Below are 19,478 nucleotides of genomic sequence, written 5' to 3'. Positions count from 1 at the left end.
AAAAATACTCAAATGTATACCAAAACTTAAAGGCTTACACGAGTAAGTCAAAAAAGAAAAAAAAAGGAAATTAATACATATAATATAATATAAACACAAGAGTTATTGAGTATAGTAGAGATGCATCAATCCACACATACCGTAAATAAATAGAGGCATTATGTGAGCATTTCATAAAATAAAATATATTATAACTTTAAGTTTAATAAAAAAATAATAATAAAAAACACATCAAGTAGACCTCCCGGTAACAAGACCATCCAGCCACCACGAGTAGCACCCGTTCACGAGCATGACGCATGGACCAGCCATCGCCTCCCTCGACCATGTTTTAGGGAAGGGAACTAAACTAAAGTTTCATTTTTACTTAGGCAGTCCCGCATCTTATGATGTAGTATTTACATGCTCTTTGAATGACACTAAATAATAGATAATAGAAATTGACATTGACAGAAAGCCACAAATATAAAAATATAGAGAGCTATAGCCTAAGGAAGCTATCTTTAGCCTAGTTTCAATAGATTACAGAGTAGAGTCAGTAATGCCTCGGGCGACACTTTCTTTGTAATAGTTTGTACTCAAGGTTACTTTATTTGATCAGTCAAATAGATTTCTTTACGTTAGAAGTAAAATATTTATTTCAACCTTTAAGATTGATTTATATATCTTCATGGTAAATATATTTATTTTTTAATATTTTAATTGTATCTATATATATAAAAATGAATTGCTGTTCGTTACTCTCGCTAAAACTCGAGAACGGCTGGACCGATTTTGCTAATGTTAGTCTTGAATTATTTGTGGAAGTCCAGAGAAGGTTTAAAAGGTGAATAAATAGGGAAATGCTGCTAAATTAAATAAAAACAACAAAATTGTTTTTCCTTTGATGTGTCCATAAGTACATAATTTCTATGAGAGTATTTATTGACGCACGGTGTGACAGTTCTGCTGTGAAACAATTTCATTACGACAGCAGGGTGCATATTTTACGATGTAATTTTTGATGTTATGATATATTATTGACAAATTCATATAAAAAAATTAATTAATTTATTATATACAGAACAACGTCTGTCGGGTCAGCTAGATTTATATATTTATTTCACGTGAACAATTCACTAATCTTACATTGTCATAAGCATTGTTGTGACATGTCATGCGTGATCAATTTTAACTGTCAATGTGTGCATTTTTTTTCATATAATAAGGGACGAGATGAGCTAGACGTTCAGCTAATGGTAATTGATACGCCCTGCCCATATCAATGCAGTGCCGGGATTGAGGAAAAATCCAAAAATTCTGAGCGGCACTATAACTGCGCTCGTCACCTTGAGACATAACATGTTAAGTCTCATTTGCCCAGTAATTTCACTAGCTACGTCGCCCATTAGACCGAAATACTGTAATGCTTACACATTACTGCTTCACAGCAGAAATAGGCGCCGTTGTGGTACCCATAATCTAGCCGGCATCCTGTGCAAAGGAGCCTCCCACTGCTAAGCTAGTGGTTTTATATTAAAATACTAAGGAGCTATTGCGAACCGTGGCTGACTGTTTACGACTTGTAAATCAAAGTCGGTTACAGTAACAATAGATTCACTTACGTTTTCTATCATGCTGTATCTCCGTTAGAGATGTTCTTCTCTCTCGCACGCGTAGTTTGTCTTTACGCTAGTATATTGTAAGCATATAATCATAAAAATCATTTAAGCATAGTAATACTTGTAGTTGGAGGCTCTGCTATTCCCTTACTAAAAACAAGTTTACTTACTTAGAACTGAATACATCATTCTTAAAAAAAATGTGTGTTTGCACGGATGTAAGTGTATAATATGAGGTAGATCTAACAGTGTATCTAATGTTATCTGTAGGGTGTTTGTTACTAAGCTCCTCCGCAACGGCTCTCAGTCTCAGAATCGGCCAACATCCCTTTTTTATACCCCAATTTTTTTTTTGCATTATTTTCATTATTTTCTATGGCAATACAACGTTTGTTGGGTCAGCTAGTGTTTTATATAAATGTAAACTTAAAACGGCCTTACAAATAAAATTGGCATAAAGTTATACCTGAGCATAATCGAAGAATATGCAAAATATTTATAAATAGACATTTGCTACCAGTGGGAGACTCCTTTGCACAGGATGCCGGCTAGATTATGGGTACCACAAAGGCGCCTATTTCTGCCGTGAAGAAGTAATGTGTAAGCATTACTGTGTTTCGGTCTGAAGAGCGCCGTAGCTAGTGAAATTACTGGGCAAATGACACTTAACATCTTGTCTCAAGGTGACGAGCGCAGTTGTAGTGCCGCTCAGAATTTTTGGGGGTTTCAAGAATCCTGAGCGGCACTGCATTGTAATGGGCAGGGTGTATCAATTACCATCAGCTGAACGTCCTGCTCGTCTTGTCCCTTATTGTCATTAAAAAAAAGCAAAATTTGGCTATGATTGATTTATTTGAACGTTTGTTTCCCGCGTTTATTTGCAAGGCTGATTGACATTCGAAAAACTTCAGAATTATCATTGTATTGATAGTGTTATCAGTAATATAGTCAACATTTTGCAAGTTTATTTGTAGGGCCGATAGTGTTATTATGTTTCTTTTAGTGATTAAATTATTGGATTTGGCTTTGAAGTTCCTGTGTGTAATTTGTTTCATTATTTGCAACTAGAAGTGAAATCAATCTTGATCCCTCTATGATCAATAGCAGACGAGAGCAGGTGTAAATCACGGCCGGATGTGGTTGCTGTGGCGTAGTCAAGTGCTCCTAGACCACGGTCAGTTTAAATTACATCGTACTCTTTGTTTTGAACAATAATAATATATCAAAGACTAACATAAACTCAGATACATTGTTGTAATATATATACGAAAGATTTTAGAAGTATTTTACCACTCAAGATACTTTTCAACTCTGTTGTCAGATCTAATCTAGAATATAACTCAGCTGTTTGATGCTCATATCACAAAAAATATATATCACGAATAGAATGTGTACAAAAAAAGTTTCTTTCAAAGTTTTTTTTGCAAATAAATATATCCGTAATGATAGCTATGAGAGTAGATTAAATACATTTCATATGAGGTCTCTGCGAATACGCAGAAATGCTTCACAATTGCTGTGTTTACATAAACTTTTAAGCTATGATATGGACTGTCCTTCGCTTTTATCACAAATCGGTTTGCATGTGCCTGCCTTCAATTGTCGGCTTAGTACTTTTTCCCTAATGCACATTAAATTCCACCACAGTAATTATGGCTTAAACTCTCCTCTACAGCTAATGTTACAATTATATAATTGTATTTTTAACATAGATGAAAACACTGATATCTTCTTTTCAAACTTTCTTAATTTTAAAAAACATATTTATATAGCTCTCCAAAATTTATAGATTTTAGATTTTAAAATATCACATGTATTTCTTATAGTAATGTTGTGACTACCTATAATTTAAGTACATTTAAACTATTTTATTATATTTGTTTAATTCTTAGTGCATAAGTTAATAAATTGTATTTAGTTGGTAAGCCTTTATGAATAAATAAAATAATTTAATGGTAGCAAAATATGCGTCCATCTTTATTTGTCCGTTGGTAATTTAATAAAGCTGGCTTGTATCATAATTATCAGCTGTTATACTTAAGCTTTAGGTCAAATTTAACGTTAACAGTAACACTGACATTGACAAGTTAAAAAGTGATCAATTCAATAACGAATATTAATTTGAAACTATTGACATGATTTTTAACCGGCGAAGATTGGACTGTTACGGTTAACAGTTACAGTTATAACGTCATCTAAAAATGTCAAATGGTGCAACACAATTTTTGATTAAGCGGTACTTTAATATGTTTGTTATTACTAAAGTTACTTGATGGAACCCAGCCCAATGAATATATCTCTTGCGTGTTGGAACTGACGGATATTGTCATAAATAAAAATATAACATGTCTGCGTGGATGTGACGTCACTAAAATGGCTGGCTGTCCCTATATCAATACGCGCCCATTACACTGGCGTTCATCAGCATCCGAAGACGTCCACTGATGGACAAAGGCCTCCCGCAAAGTGCGTGTGGTGTCGCTCCAGAATAGCACCACCATATCTCCTCCCGTGGGTATAAGAGGCGACTTAGGGATCTTTGCAAGAGAGGCGAATCAAACAGGGCGAATGTGGGAAAACCACTCTAAATGAAAGACATACTAGCGTTATTCTCCAGATATCATTACTGGTGTTTCGCAGAGTCCAGGTTGGTGATACTTTTTAACAATGGGACGATAGCTGGGTACTCTAGCGGTGTATTTCCCTGTCGTAAGGCTGTGTACAAGCAATATTACTAGTCTAATAAGACTTATAAGAGTGACAATCGTTTTTGCTAACTCACTTAGAATTTTACTTTTTATTATTTCCTTTTTGACGGTATTTCATGAAGTTTAGGTTAAAAGAGAAATAATACATAATGTTTTTTTTATGGAATAGGAGGACAAACGGGGCACCTGGTGTTAAGTGATCACCGCCACCCACATACTCTAGCAACATCAGAGGAATCACATTGTTGCCGGCCTTTACCACGTGGTGGGGATGATATCCTAATTTATGGCGTGTCGTGCGAAGGTGGAATTCGGCGGCAGTACACAGGTGAAATAGCTCTTTGGAATACTCCCCGTTATAAATGCGGTAGAAGATACACAATGAAGCGACGGACGACGTCTCTACGCAACGCCAAGTGATCCAGCTCTTCACAAAGCACTGGGTCCCCGATTACCAATCCCAATTACCAAACTGAGACAAAATGGTTTAAGTTTCACAGAAGAAATTGAACCAGTGATAATGTTATAAGCATCCTTGTCTTTTGAAATTCTAACAAGGCTCCATCTGATTTTTATGACTCAATCTTAATACAATAATATCGATGATAGACAACCATATTACCAGGCGTGTGAAGATTGCCTACAAATAGTGCGGTAGCAGAATCATTTCGAATGGTAAACAGGCACGTAATCGATGCGGTTACGACTAGTGATGTACCGAGATATATCGATGTTTTTATAATGTTAATCTGCAAGGAATAATAATCCATAGGCACATAGTAAATGTTGACTGGCACAAAAGAAACCCACGTGCACAAGCTTCACACGTCAGAAAGTAAAATGCTAAGGTACTTTATGCTATGGAATATTGATAGCTCAAACCTCAACAACCTTAAAAATATTTGAGTCAACGTTATCATTGAGTTCTACTAAGCAATGATTTCGACACAACTAAAATGTTATTATTATCAAATTCAATGAATGACCTCTGAAAGTCGAATAGTTTACAAAAAAACGATATCAAAGATGTATTTATTTTATTTTAAGCGTCTCCATTGTAGGTTTTATATAGGTCGATTTATAGAGGCCCAATTGTTTTAAATTTGATCTTGTTCGATGAGATATTTGAACTAGATTCAGAATGATCATAGCGTCGCAATCAACGATTGTAACGTCTTCGCGCAGGATGTTCCGCCATTGCTCGTTCGACCGTTCCAAATTCAAAACGGAGCCGTTTCCGGTGTGACGTCAGCGACGGCCATTTTGTCTGCGTCTGCGCATTGTGAACGGAATCATGGGAAATGGGAGCGAACAAAATGAATTTCCCTCAGGAAAGGATGTTATTTAATGAGCACTTTTATGTATGAATTTTAATGGGCTCCATATCTCATTGTTAATGTAATAATCACATTACGACTTGACAATTTTATACGTTGCCTTCCTTTTAATTGGGAATCACATATTATATTATGTTATTTAAGTAAAATTAACGACTGTCTGTCCATAACTTTTTTTATTAAAATATTCTCATGTTTTTCAGTAATTAATATTGATAACACTGTTGGTGTTTGCGTTGCCAAATTGATTATTTTAACTTTAGGTTATATCTTCTAAAATACGCATTAAATGAAAAATGTTATAGGGCCATTAGGAATTGCTTTCGCCCTTATTCTCGCTATTATCAACTGGTGAGGTGTACCGGATTACCAGGAGGTATTAAACCACGCCCAAACCATTTATTTATTTTGAAAGACTGCTCTTAAGTACAAGTAACATCCAAATGTGCGTCTCTTGAGTGTTAATGTCGCTAAGATTTTTCTTTTACCAACGGAGATATTCACTCACCGTAATTATAAGTAGGTGTAGGCAGGCAAAAAAGTTTCGAGCTTTGACATCTACTTCAAATACCATGTATGTAAAATTATTTTAGTAAAAGTTTTTAGTTCGGTCCTTTCTGAAATTCATCGGAGGCATTTCTGCAACATCTATTTTAGTTGAATTAATAAAACTATCGTGCGACATTGTTACGTTAGTTAGGTCTTTCATCAGAGTGAGTGTAGTGGGTTCGCGATAACGTAGGGGACGTTACTGCAGACCTAAAGGACCTTCGACGAATGGTCATGATAAATCATCAGTAAAGCATTATTAATAAATAACGTTATAGCAAAATACTCCTGTAATGTTGTGTTCCAGAGTAAAAGCTTAGGTACTTGTAACTCGTTTTGTTTTGCGTTGATGCTGTTCTTGTAGATGATATACGGGTCTTAGATAATAAATATTTTGTAAATTCTCACGATCTGTATGTCACTTTGTGATAGTGTGCGTGCATTGGTCAAAATAGAGTTTAGCTATCTACCTCAATTTATTTCGACGTTTTCACAGCTGTCACAGTACGCACGAATCACAGTTAACTCCAATAAAACTTTAGCTAGGTAAAACCAGAATAACTTTCAGCTTATATTGTAATAACTACATTAATGTAGAACAAACGGTGATTTTTGTCAATTTTGTGGGCAAGGTTAGGTCAAGATCACATAAGTAGAGGCCAACGATTGTCCACGCTTTTTTATATTATTTAATTCTGTAATGGATTAAAATTAAGATGACATTGGTGATTTTTTATTATATTCAAGAGTTTCGAGGTTGTGTTTTGTTGTAGTTAATTAGGATTTTAAGTTAGTCATTTGGTTGTTTGAATTAATGAAGCTGTTTTAATTACAATTAAGGTTTCCTCCGAATTATGCATGGATGTAGGTTTATGTGAGTAATTATTTAAAAATATTAGCTTATTAATATTTGTGCTACAACTAATACATAGTAAGTTAATTACTTAATTATAAATTTACTCATAAATGTATCGATTCCTTAGTCCCAAAGCTTAACAAGTCTATAAATTTGACAAAGTATGAGAAATTATTCCATAAAAAATTACCACAGAGTAACAAGTCAATAAGTAAATGCAGTTCAGTTTTTACTTCAAATATTTCTTCATAAATCTAGAATATTTTCGCTTCATACAGTAAAAACTCGAGTTGTTTTCTTTTGGAACCCTTTTCTGAATTGTTATTCTTTGAAACTCTGGTTTCAATATATATTTATCAACGATAGCAATAGAGGTCAATTGATGATAAGTAAGGAATCACAGGAGCTTTGCCAGCATTTTAGAAAGATCTAGATGCTCGTCCTGAAGATATAAGATAGATAGTACGAGGTCGAAAGCGAGTGGGAGGCTCCTTTGCACAGGGGTACCACAACAGGGCCTCTGCCGTGAAGAGGGTGATGTGTTTGGGTCTGAAGGACGCCGTAGCTTGTGAAATTACTGGGCAAATGAGATTTAACACCTTATGTCTCAAGGTGACGCGCGCAATTGTAACACCACTCAGAATTTTTGGGGTTTTCAAGAATCCTGAGCGGCACTGCATTGAAATAGGCAGTCCGTATTAATGACCACTAAATGAACGCCCTACTCGTCTCGTCCCCTATTATTAATTTAAATTGCGCTCGTCACTTGAGACATAAAATGTTAAGTCTCATTTGCCCAGCAATTCCACTAGCTACGACGCCTTTCAGACCGAAACACTATAATGTTTACACATTACTGCTACACAGCAGAAAAAGGCGCCCTTGTGGTACCCATAATCTAGCTGTCTCATCCAATCTGTTCCGGCGATCTTGACCAAATCTTCGGTCCATCTTGTGAGGGGCCTACTAACACTGCGTCTTCCGGTACGTGGTCGCCTTTCACGGACTTAGCTATGTGCCCTGCCCACTGCCACTTCAGTCTCGCAATCATTTGGGAAATCATCATCAAAAATGTTGTTAGAATTACCTAAGTAATGAATAAATATCATTATTTACAGCATTCAAATAAAGTTTGTCAGTAAACAGGGAAAAACTTTAGTACATCCCAAAAAAAAATGGAGGTTGGTATTGACTAAGATTTTTTATTGATAGCAATTAGTTGCAAGGTTGTGCTATGCAACGCTGCCTCGAATTACTTGTAGCTGTTTAGATATTTTGTTATCTAGTTATCTAGATATACATACATATATAGATACAATTTATATTGTGCTACATTGTAAACATCAACGGAGAATGACGTATGGCAGTTTGGTATAGAATAATACTGCTGTATACAGGATATAATAGACGAAATACTCTGTAGATTTATCATTCTGATGGAAAGGCTTTATCGTAAGGCTTATTTGTTGCTACATAACATCACATAGGATTGATGCCTTTGAGATGTGGTGCTGGAGGAAGATGCTTCAAATCCCTTGGACAGCATTCCGCACCAACCAATCCATTCTTAACATTCTAGGTGTAAAAACCAGACTCTCACACATCTGCCTCCGTGAATCTAAGAGTTATTTGGACATATCGCCAGAAAATATGGCCATAACCTCGAAAAACTGATGGTTACTATGAAGTTAGACGGATGAAGCCCCAGCGGTCGCAGCCCTATAAGATGGTCTGACCAAATCCGCACATCTTAGAATACCTGACTTCATAACGCACTGAACGTAGCCAAAGACAGACACAGATGGCGAACTATTGTGAAAAAGTTGAATCGTCAGTGAAATCACGACCCTCAACAACGAGGAATATGAAGCGAGGAGGAGGAGAAGATAGCATCAGAAATAAATGTAAAAATATGAATTTTAAGCTATAATGTAAAATTTACCTCCCAAAAATTAAGTATCATGTTGTATTCTCGAACCAACCATGCAATTACTTAAAAATGCAGAATTCAGTTTAAATTGTTTTTTAAATTAAAATAAAGTATTCTGGGATCATGTTGTTGATCATATAAATCGCCCAACAAAAGACTTACTTACTCAACTTAACCGAGTAGTAGGCATAACATGTTTATGTTTGTTTCTGTTAGCATAATAATGATTATCACAATTATTATGTAAGAGGAACTGTAAAATCGACGATGGCGGTCAGTCTGCGCGGTCTGTCAATAAACACACGAAGAATTTCAAGCACGTGGTGCATGCTCCAATGGAGCAGTGAACGTTCCACTATCTGGCTGCCATGCTCACTCGAATACGAAACCAAAATATTAGCAGCCATGACCCGAGCCGCGAGCAACCTACAGACACACAACAATATTTTTACGCATCGCATCGTCTTCGTTCTAGCGAAAACTACGCGATGCGTAAAACAGAACAAACAGAGACTTATCCCTTAGATTATTTATATGTCTAGATAAACTGTGACAGTTGTGAAAACATCGAAATAAATTGAGGTTAACAGTTAGCCCCTATTTTGAGCAATGCACAAAGTGACGTAGCATAGCATAGTAATATAGCTTCTCACGCACACTAAAGTAGAAAGCCTGGCCTGTTTTCATCGGTTGTCTAGCAGCAAGATGCTCTATATAGACGTATAAATTATCTAAGACTTATCCATAAGAACCATTTATTGAGTGCTCGTGGCGGCACCGTGGGGCGGGTCGTTATCTTCTCTGAGATATGTGCGAGGCAAGCGATGGCTAGCCGATGCGTCAAGCTCGTGACCGGGCGCTGCTTGCTGGCTGGTGCCTGGTCGGTGTTGTGTTCGGGGATTATTATTTTTCGATTATACTCCTTAAGGATCGTTCTATACATAGTAGAATCAAACGTTCACAAAAAGTGAAGGGTCACATTTCAATGTTCATTTTGATAATGATGACGGATTGCGGCTAGAACAATTTTTGAAAGAAGAACTCAATTTAACCTTTAAATGCATGTAACCGGATTTTACTCTGGATTTTTTTAATAGAACATGACCTAACGATTAAGGGAAAAATAATTTGAAAAAATACGGTTTCCACTCCGGGAACCCAGCAGAATGGAAAACTTGAACTACAACGTTGTGTATTTTTAAATATTTTTGAATGGTTAGGGAATAATTTGGAATGAATTGCTTTAATTATCAGTAGAAAAGTACTAGCATTTATGTGGTTAAATACAATATTCATTTATTGCACTATCGTACACAAATATGAGAATTTATATCATTACACATTAAAAAGTTTATCTCTCAGTAAAATAAACTTTCACCCATAAGTTCAATGACTGTCTTACGAATTTTCGATCAGGTTACGTGTCCTGATGCGAGTTTCATATTTTGTACCCATCCCACGAAAAGTGCTCAACGCCGCTAAAGAAGTTTCCACTTCAAAAATCATTGTTTAATAGTTTTATTAGTTCTAACAAAAATACCATGTGCCGTTTTCGGCACTAGATGCATTTAATACTTAATTAAAACATAACTTTCTATGCAACTCATTAAAACAATAACGTAATGTAAGGTAAGGAAGGCAAGAATATTTATATGATAACTAAAATTAACAACTCATTGTTACAATAGATAAATCTTTATAACGTTTATTATTATAACACTAGAAATAAGGGATTGCTTCTAACTAATTCGAGTAGGCTTCATGTATCTTACATAGTAAGTACACACTTATATAATAAAGTCCCAGGCACTGTTCAGGCATTATCTATAAATAAATTTAAATGTTTTATTAAAAAATTGCTCTGTCGTAAATCCTACTCCAGAACTGAATATCTGAGTGATCGGACAGCCTGGGGCTAGATTATGATTGTTTCATAGCGATAGAAATGACTGTACAATATTGTATATTTTTATTGCAAAGAGCGCAAAAAAAGAATGCTGGGAGAGTTTCTTGCGCCGCTTCTTAGAGCGCCATTCGTTTCCAAAGCGGTAGTAGTATCTAGTATATTAGAAATAACACAGAGAAAATAAACGCCTTTTATGCCGTTTATGCCTTTCTATAGTAGAACTTCTTCAAATCCAGTCAGTAACTAAGTAGTCACAATGTAAAATAAACCATTTAATCATCTCATTAAGATGCAAAATCGTCTAATTATCGATTCCTAAGTCTAATTCACCGTTCAAAGTTACTTCAGAATTTATCACGAGTTTATTGTTATACTTGTATCACACTGATTTCGAGAACTATTACGACCATATTATGACAGTTGAATTAAACTTAAAATTGCTTTTACGTAAGTATTTTTATGCACCAACATTGATATTTAATAACTCTGAGCACAAAATTCCTTACAAGTGCTTTATTTAATACTGATCTCAATTGTTTATTGACTATCTATATATATAAAAATGAATTGCTGTTCGTTAGTCTCGCTAAAACTCGTGAAAGGCTGTACCGATTTGGCTAATTTTGGTCTTGAATTATTTGTGGAAGTCCAGAGAAGGTTTAAAACGTGAATAAATAGGAAAATGCTGCTAAATTAAATAAAAACAACAAATTTGTTTTTCCTTTGATGTGTCCATACATAATTTATATGAAATAATTTATTGACACATGGTTTGACTGTTCTGTTGTGAAACAATTTCATTACGACAGCAGGGTGCATATTTTACGAAGTAATTTTTGATGTTATGATATATTATTGACAAATTCATATTAAACATTATTTTATTTATTATAATATACAGAAAAACGTCTGTCGGGTCAGCTAGTGTTGTTATAATTATAAGTACTACTGGTCGCTCATTGGGAGAAATTCGACCATTATTAATTTTATTTATGATAATTTTAAACTTTATAAGGGTTTATTTGTCAAAAATTTATTCAAGAATTATTTTAATTAATTTAATGTAAGGTATAAGGCATTTTATATAATGCACTTTATGTACAACAAAATCAAAAAATAAAATTTTATGTGTTCAATTTTACGTTTATCCGTCCAAACAATTATTTTTACGTACATAAATAAAGTGATATTAATTTGTTTTGATTTAAGCATCCATCAAAGTATTCATTGTAACATCCATTAAGCCATGTTTTATATAACGTTTCATTGAATTTGAGTACAAAAAATAGTATACGATAATTTCTTGAATTAATATTCTTATTTATATAAAAAAAAGTAATACAATATAAATTATAGTATTTACCGAAAAATAAGAAACTCTGATTTTTGTAGTAGAAACAATAACAGTTATGGCCACTGAAATATAGCCATACGTTCTATAGCGGCAATAATAATTCTTTTGCCGTATTTAAAGCAATGGCTTTTCGATCTAGTATCTTTCCGCCTTATGTTGAGCACTACAACCTGCGCCCGTCACTCTTAAAATTAAAAACAAAATATCTCATCTATATATTATTTAACGAAATATTTACAATGAATTTAAAAACCGCAAAATTTCTGTTAAAGAGAACAAAACTGAATAAATGTATCGGTTAGTTATATTTTAATCAGTTAGTTTTTTTTTCTAAGCTGTTTTTTTTAATTCAATCAAATATATATCTACCACCGCTTGGGAAGCGTCGTTTATAGGGAGAAGAAACGGTACAACAAACTTGTGCCCATTTTAATAATAACATAAAAACTGATAGAAAATTAACTATAATACGAGATCCCTATAAACCAAAACCTTTAAACTGAAACACAAAGTAGCGAAGACATATTGAGATGAATAAGATATAATAAATAAATAAATATAAAAATAAGCTGTGATTGAAACCCACGTTAGCAGAGCACGTCCTCACGCGGTAAAGAACGGAAACAATGTTTTCTCTTTTATGAGAAAAAGGTTTCGCTATCGATTTCTGAATTCATAATGTTTGCAGACTTTACAATCAGATATTTTGTGCCAGCATTTAATTTTCTACTATTAACATGTTATATTTATCTAAGATTTCAATCACCCTTACTTACACATAAAATCAAATCAAATTGAAATCACTTTATTCAATGTAGGTTACGGAAATGACACATATTACAAAAATTTATTTTTCTTTTTAAATTTACCGCTACTTCGTAAAAGGTTCAGCTAATGAGAAGAAGTAGCAAGAAAGTCATTGCCACTCTATTAAATCAACATTTACAACGTCACTGTTTTGCAAATCATTTCAATTACAATTAATATATTATGTAAAGTGATGCAACAAAAATTACAAGTAAAAAAAATGTAAATTAATACAAAACAAATGTTATTGAGTACAGTACATAAATAAAGGTATTTTGCGAGCTTTTTATTAATGACAATAAAAAAATATATAAATTTTAAAAATCTGAAGCAGAGTTTCTGGTAACAGGATGATCCTGCCACCACAACTAGCACCGGTTCACGAGCTTGACGCATAGGCCCGCCTTCGCCTACCTTGACCATATTTAAGGGAAGGGAACGACCCTTCCCATGTCGCCGCCACAAGCAGTGGCATTTAAGCGAGCATTACGAAACCTGTCACGATAACTCAACCAAACAACAAAAAAAGAATCTTCACTCTTTATCATTTTGTGCAAACAATATTTTACTAAAAATATCTCTATTTACTTATTTTCTTACAGACATCCCGAATATTGTTATAATACTTTTGTAGTTTTTACTGTACGTTTCTATTGTGTACGAAATGTAAAAAACTAAATAATAAATGGACTTAATTAATGGCATTAATTTTAATTAGTTTAACTGTGTATATTTGAATTTAGTAAGATCTCGAAAAATTTAAAACTATGGAGCTAACTATACAGCATAATTTACAACGTCATCTTAATAAAAGTATTTTTTCCATAGCTTTAAAGGAAGGTGTGAAAATATTATGAATAATTTGCATTATTTTTTGAATTAAGTGACGTCTGTAAATATTATTTTGAATCCAGGTTAAACAAAAAGGCAATATTTTTCAACTTAGTATTTTATTTCGATCGGAGTGTAGATTCTAAGAGCATTGTTTTATAACCGTTAATTCCGTACGCTCGTCTCGTACAGTTGAGAGGTGAGTGTTGTTGAACAAATATTAGGTAAATACCACTAATATTGAACTTTGCTTTTCTGAGTGGTGGGAAAAACCGTTCTGAACCGGTTTATAAAAAAACCTATGAACTTAAGTAACCAAACCGTAAAATTTCGATTAAAGGTATAACAAGACTGAATGACTGAAACTCTTGGTAAACTTTCGCACTAACCGGTTATTTTTTTCGGTTTTCACGACTTTAGAACTAAATCGGGAATCGAATCTAGATACATTTTATGCGCCGTCACTTATACTATCTTATATAACAGTGGCTAGTGTCACATATAAGCAAACTTCGCCGACAGTTCCCCGATTGGACACGCCGATTGTTCGTTTAGAAAGTTTCGTTGAGACGATTCTTTTTGCCTTTTTTACCGACAAAAAATGATTGAAAGGTGTCCGCTTAGATTATGAATGTATCGATTCTAACTTTGATTTAAATTCAAAACTCTCGACGAATATCATCTATTTGAGGTGAACTTACCAACGATCTTAAACATAGAAATATCATTGGACCTATCTTAACATATATTATACGTATACTTTTATCATATAATCCCATCGGTGTTTAAAAATTTCATTTAAAAAGGCCCTGTAGTAAATCTTACTCCTCAAAAATTTATTTAGTATATTTATTAGAAATTATTTTATATTTCAATTACAGAGATAAAACTTTATGAAGTGCGCTGTTTCACTTGATAAATTATTAGGTATAAAATACATATAAACTTTGTAAGATTTAACCAATCAAATGTTCAACAGTACTTTCAAAATAATTATCATTGTGTTCAAAAACTGGTTCTTTTATAGGCTTATGATAAGTAAACTAAGAAATGAATAAATTTTATTCTTGAATTCTCGTCAAATATTTGACGGCAAAGAGACTTAAATACTTAGAGTGCTTATTGGCAAATGTTTAATTAAAAAAAATCATATTATCCGCTATGCCTTTTGTATACTTTAATCTCTTTGGTATAACCAAAATGCAATGTCTTAAGTGTATTCCTTACTAAGCTCCCAACATATTACAAGAAAAATTCACTTTAAAGAACAATCATTTCTTAACCAATACCTTAATCCATATAGCGCTATGATTAATTACGATGCCTACTGAACTAGCGGTCCCGAGTTCAAATCCCGGTAGGTATATACTTATATGTTATTTTAAGTAAGTATATAGCTTTAAATATATCGATGTCTTGCAACCCATAGTACAGGCTTCGCCTAGTTTCGGACAAGATCATTTATGTAAAAGTGTAACAATAAAAAAATAAAAACACTATTTTATGATATTATAATCTATATTATTAACTTGAAACTTAAGTAAATTATTACTTACGATTCTTTTCAGTCATATTGTTAAATCATCGCTGTAAAACCCTTGATTCGGAAGCACAATGCATGGGAAAGAACGAAACAAAACATAACCTAGACCGTAGTTCCCACACTTGAAATGTTAGATAAAATACTTATGTACACTTACATAAGATAATATTTAGGTTTTGAGACGATGACGTCATATGTTTTTGAACTTCGGTTCATTAGCATCTAATCAGCTTTAAACAGAGGCACTGAGTTGAAATTGTCGTGAGATTAAGGTTGATAGGGCGTACTTAGACTGATTTAGCGTCTTCAGACTTTTCTTACGTTAAACTAACCTGAGTGTAAGCTTAGCATAATCTTTGATTTCATTTTTATACTCTTTTAATAATTGATGTGACATAAGCTAAGACAGCCCAATGCAAAAGATAACATACGTTTTTTTTAATGAAATGAAGGGATGAGTCGAGCAGGACGTTCATCTGATGGTAATTGATGCGCCCTGCCCATTACAACGCAGTATCGCTCAGGATTATTGAAAAATACAAAAATTCTGGGTAACACTATAACTGTGCTCGTCACCTTGAGACATAAGATGTTAAGTCTCATTTGCCCATTAATTTCAATGGCTATAGCAAACGTTTCATCACACTGAGCTAAGTTTTACGTAAGTAAAATCTGAGCAATATCTAAGTACGGCCTATACATCGCAGCCCAATAATTATTACTCTAAACATATTAAAAAAAATCCTGATTTGCTGATTTGCCTACAAGCTTACAATAAAGCACAAAAGTATGACTTAAGTGATAACTAAGTAATCCATTCCTTCAGGTCATAAGTCCCATGGTAAACTAAACTAAAAAAAAACAACCATTATTGAATATTGTATCCCAAATATAAAAGTAATAATAGTGCAACATATTGAAATAATTTAAATAAATAAATCTAAGAAGATTTTTTTGGAAATTTCCACCCATAAAAAGCAGCATGAATTACTTTTATATACCTATGTGCTTCTATGCGTCATCGTGAGTCAAAATTTTCCCCTCCACAGTGTAAAATTTATGAGTGTATGCGTAATTTGTCACGTTTATGACATTTTTTATATTATTATTAACCAAAGTCATACGCCACGTCTGTCTGTCTGTCTCAAAAACTACTGCACCTATCTTCACATTGTTTTCCCCAATGGATAGCGTGGTTCTTGAGGAAGGTTTGAGTATATAATTTGTTTAAGTTTTCGCACATATTAACGAAATTTGTTGGAGATGTAGGAAAAAATAAGACGACTGGGAGCTTTTAACGTAAACGCTGTCTAAGCCCTTTGAGATATAACAAAATAATTTATGGTGGAATTGTGTATCTTATATAGGTCTACAGAAAAATTCTCGATGGCATATGTCTATCTTTTAAAGATAACATACTTTTTCCATTTTTATATTTTCAAAATTGCCAATTATAAAGTGGTAATGTAGAAGCCTTTTGTACAAATAGGTACGATATTAATTATTATTAATCGTTATTATTTTCTTTTGCCATACAGCGTCTTCCGGGTCAGCTAGTCTAAAATAAATGTTTTTATATTATCACAGCATGGCTTCTTGATAGGTAAAAAAATATATATATTAATATACTTAAAATACGTTCTCTTTGAGTTCATCCATTACCTACATAAAAGCATACAACAATACGTTTAATTAAACATTTTCTCCATACTGGTTTTTGTTAAAAACTCAATCTAAAGATGTTATATTATAACACTTAATCTATCACAGTGCTATCAAACGAGAAGTTATGTTATTCCAAATTTAAAACTTTTTTATCTTAACTTTGTCACTACAGAATTACATGACAGGTAGAAGTAATTTTAAACTTGGAGTAACTTTTCATTGCGATCTTTAATAAGACAGTGTTAATCATTAATGGCGAAGTGAAACAAGAGGGCTAATCGTAATCCGACCAACCAACAAACCTAAAGAATCCGCGAGATGACTTGTATAGGAAATCAAAGTCAAAGTCAAATAAACTTTTTTCAATTCGGCTTTTGAATTGTCACTTGTTCGAAAAAAGAAGATCTCATGAGAAGAATAGAAAAGAAACTTAACGGCCACTATTTTCTATCAATAGAGTATTTAAAAATGGCTGTAATATACAAAACAAATTAGTTTGTAATGTGCTGCATTCAAGATATATGAATTGAGTTCAACTTTGAAATTCTTTTTTAAATATCAGATATTTCATAAAAATTAATAAAAAACGAATTGTTTAAATATAAATTATCATATATTGGATGCATCAATATTTAGAGCTTGAATTTATTGTTTGTGCAAGGATGCTTCATGAACATGATGGCCATGAATAGGGTCATAATTAGTAAAAGATAATTTTTGCATAGAATTTCTTCCACAGAATCCAATAAGAACATGCAAAACACCCATAAAACGGTTGCTGCACAAATTAAGGAAAATAAATAAGTCGCCATTATGAGGCTTATCGTCACTATTTAACCAAAAATCAAATTTAATGGATTCCCAATAAAAGTATATTATATCCAAGACCCATTAAAATCTAGTTTAGTCTAGGTTTAGTGGTAACAACGCCATCTACCGATACACAAGCATATACATGGGTTAAAATGTCCAACTTATAATACATTTAAAAATTCACTTAGGTTTTTTATGATACGAGCAGGACGTTCAGCTGATGGTAATTGATGATGACGCCCTGCCCGTTACAATGCAGTGCCGCTCAGAACTCTTGAAAGACCCAAAAATTCTGAGTGGCACTACTGCGCCCGTCACCTCGAGACATAAGTTGTTAAGTCTCATTTGCCCAGTAATTTCACTAGCTACAGCGCCCTTCAGACGGACGAAAAGCAATGCTTACACATTACTGCTTCACGACAGAAATAGGCACCCACAATCTAGCCGGCATCCTGTGCAAAGTAGCCTCCTACTGGTTCAGTAGTCCAGCAAAAGTTCCGAAATGTTAGTGTCCTTAAGTTGATAAAGAACTTACAAGCGAGGCTCATATGGTCTTAGGTATGGTACTTTTATTTATTTTCCTCCTAAGGGTTTCACCCCTCCCTTTTTTTATATGAACACCTTTTTACGTTACCGGAGTAGAACTACACAATCTAAAGTTCATAGGCCTCTGTGGACAGTGGAATGATTCCCCGACGGAATAAGTCAGTTAAACATTCTTCACATCCGGTAGGTATATTATATGTATATAGCAACTAGCAACATAGACTATAAAGATATAGAGATATATTTTCCCAATGGAAATTTAATCCACAACCTTTTATTGGAATATTTTCTACTCGATATACAATCGCATTTACTCTTTTTTTATGGAAATGATATTTGATAATCACCGCAATCTGCAACACCTGAAGAATCATACGAGCTTTCCCAACCGCCTAGTATGTACGGGCGTTTTGTAAAATGTTAGGTTTTGTAAGAAGTTGACAACCAAAATATTGTCAACTATGTGATGTTTGATACAACTAGAGAAGAATATATAATACTGAAATTTGAATATCCTTTACAAACTTCCATCAACTGTACTAGTATCAAACAAAAATTAATAGTTTTTTTTTTGTTTTTCTATTCGAAAGTGCTAATTTCATGATCTACCAGCAAATATGAGTAATTATAAATTATGTATATTATCACACCCAGATTCATGAGTAATAAAATATAGTTATTTAATAATACTAATTTGACAATATTAAACTATATAAATTACTAGATAGTTTGTACATTAAATTCATCACATGACTTATCTCTACTTCACAATACTTCTAAGTTTCTATTGTGTATTAAAACAGGTGCCGTATTAACGAATTATCGTTAAAATGTATTCTAATTATCATTATCAATACGAATTGTAATTTATTCCGTGAAATAACAAGTTTCTCGCTTTGATACCGTTTGTTTATCGAAAAAATATGAAATGGATATCGGAAAATTATTGAAAACATTTTTGAGTTTATTGACTTGGTGTCTTTAAATATTACTGAGATTATTAACATTACTTTATTGATAAGAAATTTAATT

At 33.4% G+C, this 19,478-nt stretch overlaps 1 protein-coding gene across 1 annotated transcript in view; it reads right to left on the bottom strand.

Annotated features, from left to right (window-relative positions):
• LOC126970161 (paired box protein Pax-5) overlaps nucleotides 1–19,478 on the bottom strand; it is a 122,880-nt gene that overhangs the window by 102,605 nt on the left and 797 nt on the right. The window lies entirely within an intron of this gene.

Source organism: Leptidea sinapis, chromosome 20, assembly GCF_905404315.1.
Source record: "Leptidea sinapis chromosome 20, ilLepSina1.1, whole genome shotgun sequence".
Lineage (NCBI taxonomy): Eukaryota > Metazoa > Arthropoda > Insecta > Lepidoptera > Pieridae > Leptidea > Leptidea sinapis.
Note: the sequence above shows the minus strand (reverse complement) of the source record. Positions and strands in the feature narration are given on the sequence as shown.